The sequence below is a fragment of the Dermochelys coriacea genome, chromosome 4 (genome assembly GCF_009764565.3).
Source record: "Dermochelys coriacea isolate rDerCor1 chromosome 4, rDerCor1.pri.v4, whole genome shotgun sequence".
NCBI lineage: Eukaryota > Metazoa > Chordata > Testudines > Dermochelyidae > Dermochelys > Dermochelys coriacea.
The window spans coordinates 84,609,190-84,620,072 of record NC_050071.1 but is presented as its reverse complement, the minus strand read 5'-3'; positions in this window follow the sequence as shown (position 1 = coordinate 84,620,072).

Sequence of the window (10,883 nt, the reverse complement as noted above, 5' to 3'; positions counted from 1 at the left end):
ATCTTAAATGAAAGCCAAAGTCACACTGGTTATTAATATTGTTGTAAAATGTATTTACAGATACTATGCAAGAAGTTATGTATATATACTGAAAATATGTTCCTGAAGTCTGTATCAAGGCAAAGTTGACAAACAGGTTTTCTGTCATACCAAAGATGTTTATTCACCTGTCTCTCTGGCATGTAAATTATGCATTGTAAGTTAACACAATGGAAAGTTATTTACATACAAAATTAACAAGGGTGTGTGAAATCAATAGGGAGGCAGCACACTAGAGAATAAACTATGGGGGTCATTCTGAAGCACAGACAAAGAACCTTGGGGAATACAAGGAAAAGGCAAGGAGTTCCTGAGTTGGATTATTCAAGCTGTTCCTTTTTGGACAGCAGACCTAGTATTACTGTGAGTAGTGGCGAAAGAGCTGGACATTACAGGCTAATGCTTCCAATGGTCTCCAGGACTGGGGTATACCTATAGTTAATCTTCAAGGCACATGAAGGGCTGACATAGCCCAGTGGAGACTTCTCAGGTGGCTGACATGCTGGACCTGATACTCAGTTAAGGACAAGTAGGTTTCCCTCTCACTAAAGGCTGGGAGGTAACAAGGGCACTCAAAGTCCTGGCTACCCCATGGACCATCACACCTTCTCCTTTCTTTTGTGATTTGAACAGTAATGAAATAGTTAACAATCTTTAAAAGTTACTGTTTCAAGCTGTCTGCAGACTCAGGCAGACTTCACTGAATTGGTTTACATTGGATCATATTTTGAAGGTTATCTTTGAAAAAGTATGGAGGAAAGACCAGTTTTACAAAGATATTTAAGCATTTACCAATGTAGATAGAAGCATAGTAGGATTTATAAAGACAGCTAAGTGAGTTAGGTTCCTAACTCCCATTAAATGCCTAGTGGGATTTTCAAAAGCAGGCTAGACACCTATCTGCATTTTTAGGCACCTGAATAATTTTGATAATCTGTCCCAACTATCTTAGATCATGGAGCACCAGATAATAACCTCCAGAAAAATGTATTTGCTTGTTGCGACACAATGAGCTGGCCCAATTTGCCCTACTGTCTAAGATGATTCTTGCATCTTTCCTTTTGAATTACATTAGTAAAGATAGGTTTCAGAGTAGCAGCCGTGTTAGTCTGTATTCGCAAAAAGAAAAGGAGTACTTGTGGCACCTTAGAGACTAACAAATTTATTAGAGCATAAGCTTTCGTGAGCTACAGCTCACTTCATCGGATGCATTTGGTGGAAAAAACAGAGGAGAGATTTATATACACACACACAGAGAACATGAAACAATGGGTTTATCATACACACTGTAAGGAGAGTGATCACTTAAGATAAGCCATCACCAACAGCGGGGGGGGGGAAGGAGGAAAACCTTTCATGGTGACAAGCAGGTAGGCTAATTCCAGCAGTTAACAAGAATATCAGAGGAACAGTGGGGGGTGGGGTGGGAGGGAGAAATACCATGGGGAAATAGTTTTACTTTGTGTAATGACTCATCCATTCCCAGTCTCTATTCAAGCCTAAGTTAATTGTATCCAGTTTGCAAATTAATTCCAATTCAGCAGTCTCTCCTTGGAGTCTGTTTTTGAAGCTTTTTTGTTGAAGTATAGCCACTCTTAGGTCTGTAATCGAGTGACCAGAGAGATTGAAGTGTTCTCCAACTGGTTTTTGAATGTTATAATTCTTGACGTCTGATTTGTGTCCATTCATTCTTTTACGTAGAGACTGTCCAGTTTGGCCAATGTACATGGCAGAGGGGCATTGCTGGCACATGATGGCATATATCACATTGGTAGATGCGCAGGTCCACATGCTCTGTCCACATATCTATTCAGGGGATACCATCATAGGGCCTAATCACATCAGCCACACTATCAGAGGCTCGTTCACCTGCGCATCTACCAATGTGATATATGCCATCATGTGCCAGCAATGCCCCTCTGCCATGTACATTGGCCAAACTGGACAGTCTCTACGTAAAAGAATGAATGGACACAAATCAGACGTCAAGAATTATAACATTCAAAAACCAGTTGGAGAACACTTCAATCTCTTTGGTCACTGGATTACAGACCTAAGAGTGGCTATACTTCAACAAAAAAGCTTCAAAAACAGACTCCAACGAGAGACTGCTGAATTGGAATTAATTTGCAAACTGGATACAATTAACTTAGGCTTGAATAGAGACTGGGAATGGATGAGTCATTACACAAAGTAAAACTATTTCCCCATGGTATTTCTCCCTCCCACCCCACCCCCCACTGTTCCTCTGATATTCTTGTTAACTGCTGGAATTAGCCTACCTGCTTGTCACCATGAAAGGTTTTCCTCCTTCCCCCCCCCTGCTGTTGGTGATGGCTTATCTTAAGTGATCACTCTCCTTACAGTGTGTATGATAAACCCATTGTTTCATGTTCTCTGTGTGTGTATATAAATCTCTCCTCTGTTTTTTCCACCAAATGCATCCGATGAAGTGAGCTGTAGCTCACGAAAGCTTATGCTCTAATAAATTTGTTAGTCTCTAAGGTGCCACAAGTACTCCTTTTCTTTTTATTAGTAAAGATATGTGGTACTTGCTGTTGTCTCATATAACTGAAAGTTAATGTTTGAAAATTTTTACTCTGGCATCCTAACTTTAGGCACCTGAAGTTTTATTTAAATGTTGGTCATCAGGTTCAATCTTGCACACCCTTTTACACTTCAGTATTCTTACTCAGAGTAATCCAATGGAATTTCTCATGTGAGCAAGTAAGGAGTGTTTGAGTGAGTAAAAGTTTGATATTCAGGCCAGAGTCAGGTTCCAGATTTGTTCTGTAATTCTCTACTCTTTGTTTCTTTGAATGATTTCTCCCTTCAGATTTTCAGCCCCAAAATCATCAGCTGTCAGTGTTTTACTATATTGCACTAGCACATCAACTTTTAAAGAATGGTTATACCTGTTTACATGGCCTGAGAGTGAAAGACCTTGATTTGTAGCTATTTGACAGCACCAACTTTCAATGGCAACTTTTAACAGTAGATATCAGTTTCTGTTGTCCAAGAGCAGATACAGCAGCAATGGTAATGTCTCATAAGAATACAGCAAAAATAGGGTTTGGTACTGATATTATCCAATACATGGCTTCAGTTCTGTGTTGTGTTGGGCTTTGTTTATCTGTCTTGGGGGCTGGGACAGTTGCTACATCAGTATTTCATCTTTAAGAGGGCCCATATGCACCCATTTCATTTTGCTATGTATGTTGCCATGTATTCTTGACTTTGTTTTCACATAATTTAAATTTCAATGTGTTTTGGAGTCTTTCTTTCTTGTGTATCTCAACTTTTGTTTGATGATAGATAAATAAATAAATATTATGCACAAGCCCAATTTTAGATATTGAGGTGGATCAATGAAATGTTTTCCTGGAACAGGCTCAAATTAATCTGACTTTTGTATAAAAAGGAGATCTTTGCCACATTCCCCAGCCTTCTGTTACAGGGGAAATGAAGCCCAGATGCTTGTGATGGTGTCCATGTATAGTGAATTTTAGTTATTTTTCAAATGTATTAAAGTTTCTACCTCAGAACTTTCCATTGACTTGTACAAGCATTTCAAATAAATGGAACCAAAGTCAAAATACCTATATGACAACCACCCAACTAAAGATAGTTTTCCCTCATCCAAACTGCCCCCATAACAAAACCCAGGAGCCTTGCAGCACACTCAGAAGTTCAGTAATTCCAGTTTCTGGTGGACCAAAGGAGGATATGAGTTCCACAGTCCAGGACCTGATACGGAAAATGCCATCACAAAGCACAGAAGACTTAGTGTTGTCTAATTTGTCAGAAATTTTTCTGTCCCCATGGGGGGGGGGAGGGGAGGGGACAGCTCAGTCCAGATCTAAATGATTATATCCTCCAAATACTATAAGAATGGCTTACAACAAGAAAAACTCAACTCTAAGCAAGTGGAGGCAACTGAGGTTCATCAAGCTGCCCAGCACCCTGAACTGTTCTGCTGTTTGAGTGTCATGATGGTGACTGTTTAGGAGTGTAATACCCCTTTAAGGGACAGCCTAGGGTGTAATCAAGGAGGCCCTGCCCCATCCTAGGACTCAACTATATATAAATAGGAAGAGGAAGCTAAGTGTGAGAGAGAGAAGTGTCAGTTATGTAGAGTTGTTTTCTCTCAGGTTCTAGGGGACTAGCCTAACCAAAGGCTTTGTTTGTGGACTTCAAATTTGAGCCTTTAACCAGTGGTGAGGACCTTTTGAACTGCTTATCTGAATTACTCCAGACCATGAAGGACATGCTATTTTGTTCATGTGTGTTGGCTTCTTTTTCCCTTGGGCTGCTAAAGCAAACCTCCTGTTGCCCAATCAGGGGAAATTAAGGTGTGGCACACTGACAAAAACACACTAGGTTAAAAACGGGTGCTCATGGACTGCTTACACCTTTACCTATGGTGCCTGAAGAGGGACCTGAGTCTCATCTCCCATCAAGGAGGCATTAGATTGCAGAGAGGTGACTGCACTATCCTTGGCTATGATTGTCCAACCTCCCAGACTGGCAAATGAAGCAACTATGATGATCTAAGAAGTTCTGGTCCCAAGGTTGGCAGGGTACCCAGTGGCTGCAGCAGTGACTGGACAGACTGGCCCATTATGAGTGCCAAAAGGAAAGGAGACAAATGGTCCTGCCAATCAGGTGTGTGCACTGTCACCTAGAGGGACATATAAGCTGTGTGTGCCCCTGGGGAACCAGAAACTATATGGCTTGCTGGCTGACACAGGGTGCTGAGATACTTGGGGAGGCCTGGGCTATTGAGTATACTGGGACCCAGAGATGAAGGAGCCAGACAGCTGCAGCAGCTGAACAAAGGACTGAGGGGACACAGTTTAAGGCCAGGAAAAGTGACACCAAACACCTTGAGTTTGGCCTTCACCACAGGCTTTACCCCATCTGACTCAGGGACCTCCAGGAGCTTTCTTCCTCACTGCAATATCTGCAAACAGTTGCCATCTGCAGCTGTCATGGCTTCTCTTCATTCCCTTCCTCTTTCTGTTTATATAGCCTAGCCCTAGAACAGGGCAGGGCCTCTTTGATTACACCCCAGCTGTCCCAGCTGCAGGCTACAGCCTATCCATTAAAGAGGTAGTACTCTGAGACCCTAACAGCATCTCAATGCAATAGGGCAAGGGCCTCACTGGTATCCAACAGTGAGTTTCATCTGACCTGGCCAACTGAATATACCCCAATGCACTAATGTCACAACCTGTATCTAAAAGATAGCAGTAAAAAGCTAATAACATATAGACCATTAATATTATTGTCGTGTATGTATGGAGGACAGATTCAAAATTACAAACCTATTGGAAACTATGCTATCAAAGTGTGTCTGTCAGGCAGGGCTAAGGTTACTGCACGCTAGGCACAGGAATATGGTTCTGCAATTTGGAAGGCATTTCCAAGGTACATTAATAGACAATGGGAATGCAAATTATAAAGAAGGCAAACCAGACTATCAAAACAGCATGGGGATGAGACTGCAGGAAACAGATCAGTTTGTATTTTAGCAAACGCCATCAGGGGAAGAAACCAGCATGAAACTTTCTTCATTAGGAGACTTCATGTCGCCTTCTTCACTGTTTGAATGAACTTTATTTTGGAAGGGTAACCTTCTGAAGAATACATTTCAGAGGTTCACTGGACCATAAAGAGAAGGGCAGAAAAACCCAAGTTATCTTTTACCTAAGAAGACAAAGGAAACAAGCTCAGAGGGGTTGGTCAGCCAACTTGTTGGAAGGTAGACCATCAAGGTAACTACCTTGAACAAATACTGTAGCTTGTTTTGTTAAGTCTTAGCCTCTAGGAAGTGTTTTTCACTTTTATTTGCTTGTAACTATTCCTTTATACTTGAACCCACTTAAAATCCTATCTCCTTTTGTTAATAATCTTGTTTGACTTTTAATCTAAATCAACCCAGTGCTGTGCTTGATTTAAAGTGAATGTTAACTCCAGTTAATGTGGCAAGCTGTGTGGTATTGTACTTTTAAAGGAATAAACAAACCTTAATATCTCTCTGGATGGTCCAGGAGAGGGCTGGATATTGCAGAACAATGGTTTGGGGAAAAACTGGGACTAGAGCATGTTGCGGTCATCTTGCCATGTGTAACCAGAATGTGGCAGGCTGCTGAAATCAGAATTGCTGAATCAGAGATGTTTAATACACAGTCCACACAAGCTTCTCTGCAACAACTACCGAACATTTTGAGGTATGTAGGGTTACAGGGCAGCCAGTGACACAACCCCTCAGTGCTCTGGGTTGCACCCCAGAATGTGACAGAGACTCCTTCACAGAGATGAAGAAACTTTTCTTCATCTTCTGGACACCCTGGCATAATAATTACAGATAAAACTTTGTTGCAATCAGTCCTTAGACTTCTATCACTGGCACGCTAGCTGTCTTCTAACTCACTTCATGTTTCATGAACCACCACTACACCATGGTGACAAAGCCAGGGACGAAGACATGTAGGGGATGATGAATCCCTGTTGAGGTTACAGGGACAAACCATCCCGATGAGTCGAAAGAATAGTAAATATGGCAGGCGACCAGCTTGGCTTAATGGTGAAATCCTAGCGGATCTTAAACATAAAAAAGAAGCTTACAAGAAGTGGAAGGTTGGACATATGACCAGGGAAGAGTATAAAAATATTGCTCGGGCATGTAGGAAAGATATCAGGAGGGCCAAATCGCACCTGGAGCTGCAGCTAGCAAGAGATGTCAAGAGTAACAAGAAGGGTTTCTTCAGGTATGTTGGCAACAAGAAGAAAGCCAAGGAAAGTGTGGGCCCCTTACTGAATGAGGGAGGCAAGCTAGTGACAGAGGATGTGGAAAAAGCTAATGTACTCAATGCTTTTTTTGCCTCTGTTTTCACTAACAAGGTCAGCTCCCAGACTGCTGTGCTGGGCAACACAAAACGGGGAAGAGATGGCCAGCCCTCTGTAGAGATAGAGGTGGTTAGGGACTATTTAGAAAAGCTGGACGTGCACAAGTCCATGGGGCCGGACGAATTGCATCCGAGAGTGCTGAAGGAATTGGCGGCTGTGATTGCAGAGCCCTTGGCCATTATCTTTGAAAACTCGTGGCGAACGGGGGAAGTCCCGGATGACTGGAAAAAGGCTAATGTAGTGCCCATCTTTAAAAAAGGGAAGAAGGAGGATCCTGGGAACTACAGGCCGGTCAGCCTCACCTCAGTCCCTGGAAAAATCATGGAGCAGGTCCTCAAAGAATCAATCCTGAAGCACTTAGAGGAGAGGAAAGTGATCAGGAACAGTCAGCATGGATTCACCAAGGGAAGGTCATGCCTGACTAATCTAATCGCCTTTTATGATGAGATTACTGGTTCTGTGGATGAAGGGAAAGCAGTGGATGTATTGTTTCTTGACTTTAGCAAAGCTTTTGACACGGTCTCCCACAGCATTCTTGTCAGCAAGTTAAGGAAGTATGGGCTGGATGAATGCACTATAAGGTGGGTAGAAAGCTGGCTAGATTGTCGGGCTCAACGGGTAGTGATCAATGGCTCCATGTCTAGTTGGCAGCCGGTGTCAAGTGGAGTGCCCCAGGGGTCGGTCCTGGGGCCCGTTTTGTTCAATATCTTCATAAATGATCTGGAGGATGGTGTGGATTGCACTCTCAGCAAATTTGCGGATGATACTAAACTGGGAGGAGTGGTAGATACGCTGGAGGGGAGGGATAGGATACAGAAGGACCTAGACAAATTGGAGGATTGGGCCAAAAGAAATCTAATGAGGTTCAATAAGGATAAATGCAGGGTCCTGCACTTAGGATGGAAGAATCCAATGCACCGCTACAGACTAGGGACCGAATGGCTCGGCAGCAGTTCTGCGGAAAAGGACCTAGGGGTGACAGTGGACGAGAAGCTGGATATGAGTCAGCAGTGTGCCCTTGTTGCCAAGAAGGCCAATGGCATTTTGGGATGTATAAGTAGGGGCATAGCGAGCAGATCGAGGGACGTGATCGTTCCCCTCTATTCGACACTGGTGAGGCCTCATCTGGAGTACTGTGTCCAGTTTTGGGCCCCACACTACAGGAAGGATGTGGATAAATTGGAAAGAGTACAACGAAGGGCAACGAAAATGATTAGGGGTCTAGAGCACATGACTTATGAGGAGAGGCTGAGGGAGCTGGGATTGTTTAGTCTGCAGAAGAGAAGAATGAGGGGGGATTTGATAGCTGCTTTCAACTACCTGAAAGGGGGTTTCAAAGAGGATGGCTCTAGACTGTTCTCAATGGTAGCAGATGACAGAACGAGGAGTAATGGTCTCAAGTTGCAATGGGGGAGGTTTAGATTGGATATTAGGAAAAACTTTTTCATTAAGAGGGTGGTGAAACACTGGAATGCGTTACCTAGGGAGGTGGTAGAATCTCCTTCCTTAGAGGTTTTTAAGGTCAGGCTTGACAAAGCCCTGGCTGGGATGATTTAACTGGGACTTGGTCCTGCTTTGAGCAGGGGGTTGGACTAGATGACCTTCTGGGGTCCCTTCCAACCCTGATATTCTATGATTCTATGATTCTATGGCTGAGGACAAAAGATCACTCTGAAATTCTAGCTAGAGTGTTGTGGTTTTGTTTTTATATTTTTAGATAAGCAGTATTTTCCCTCATTGCCATCTGAAAGTGTATAGCCCAACAGGTGCCAATATACTAAAAATGATTTCAAGGAAGTAATTTGTCAAATAAGCTGGGTGTTCGAGGGACACATCCAATGAAGTGAGCCGTAGCTCATGAAAGCTTATGCTCAAATAAATTTGTTAGTCTCTAAGGTTCCACAAGTACTCCTTTTCTTTTTACAAAGGGCCTAGCCACTGAAGTGTCTTGTGTGCACTTTGATTAATTTCAACACTTAGGTGGCAGTGCTTTATAATCCCAAACTAATTAGTCATCACAACAGCCCTGTAGGGTAGACATTATTATCTTCATTTTGCATGTGAAGAAACAATAATATAAATGTTGAGTGATTTGACTAAGTCCCCAAAGCCTTCGTTTAAGAAGAAAGAGAGGAATGCAAAGACTGACATTGTGGCTGGTCCCTATGCAGAAGTACAAGGGGAGAAGGCACCTTGCACTTTCTCCAGTACAACTATTGTCAGTGGAGCTAGACACAACAGAGCCTACAGAGTACTGGTATAAAGGAACATGTTAATGTGTGTCTACTTCATACCTGTGTAACAGAATAGGTATTAACTAATAAAAGGGTTACCATGGTAAAACCTATTCATTTAATAGAAGATTGAAAAGGAGCATAATTAAACTATGTCAGTTTATTTTAGAATAGGATATTCTATCCCACATGCTTGTTTCTAAAAATATTTCAAGATTTTAAACCTAATGGGGAAAACAGTTAAAAAGATCAATTCTTGCCTAATTGTGTTCCTGTTTGATGACTGCATAGCCCACAAATGAAAAATTTAAAGGTGTCCACATATGGAATAAACTATCACAAAATTTACTTTGAGAATATTACATGTTTTCACTGAATTCACTCCCATCAAACAGATTGGATTCATATGTGGTTTTAGACTTTGGTGAACAATTTTCCTTTTGATCTAGCTTTATTTGCTAAGAGATCAATTCTGCAACCTTTACTTGTGTTGGTAGCACTTTTGCAGGAAGTTCCATTCAGTGAGAGTTACAGAACTGACCCTTAATTTTTAAAGGGGCATCTTTTAAAATAAAACATTATTTTAAAATGAATTTACCGTCTGCCTGAATTTACTGAGTTAACCGCTTTAGAAACTGAATCCCTCAGTCCATTGAATAAGTACACCACAGAGAGTGAGACTGCAGGCTTCCCTGTATATACCATGTGTGCACTAAGCTGGACAGAGGGTCATATGTCTACATTGGAGCTGGATGGGGTAAATTCCAGCTTGATGAGACATAATCATGCTAGCTGTGATGAACCTAGCATGCTAAAAAAGAGAAGTGTAGCAGTGCTGAAAGGAGGGACTAGCCATTCTGAACTCATACCTGTGGTCTCAGACGAGATCGTACTTGGGGTAGCTAGCCTCTCATGCTGCTTGAGCCCCTGCAGCTGTACTTGACTGGAGTGAGGAAGGGGTGATGCACCCAAAATCAGATACTTCATCTGACTTGAGATGTAGACACATTTGATTCAGGAAGGAAAGTTGGTGCAGTCTTTATTGATCTGAGGGCAGTCTTCGACACTGTGTCACATGCCGGACTGACTGCCAAGCTGCTGCAAGTTATTCCTTGTAGGCCAACAGTGTGGTTCATGCAAGAAAGTATTAGCAAGTAAAGCTTCATTCTGTAAGTTGGAGAGAATACCAGTCACCTTAAATGTCCCCAAAATGGCCTTCTATGGGGTCAGTTTTCGCTCTCATTTTTTCAAAATATGCACATATGACCTTCCTGAAATGCAAGGAAATAAATATGTGCATTCTGATAATATCTGTATTGCTGACACTGGAAACAACTTCCAGAGGATTGAAAGGAATCTCAGCCAAGACATGGATACTTTGACCACTTACTTCCAACAATGGAGACTAACTTACAATGAAACCAAGACAGTGGCAACTAGTTACCATCTAAACAATTGTCTTGCCAATCAACTCATCTTGATCCATGACCAAGGACAGTTACTGCCATTCCATCCAATTGCCACATACTTGGGAGTAAGACTTGAACATTTCCTGACATACCAGGCTCACCAGGTACATCTGAAAAGGAAGACATCTTCCCATACTGCCTTGAAAAACTATTAGGAACCTCCTGGGGAGCAGACCCTTCATGCATCTATATTGGCCCTGGTGTTTGCTCCAGCTGAATCCTGTTCTGC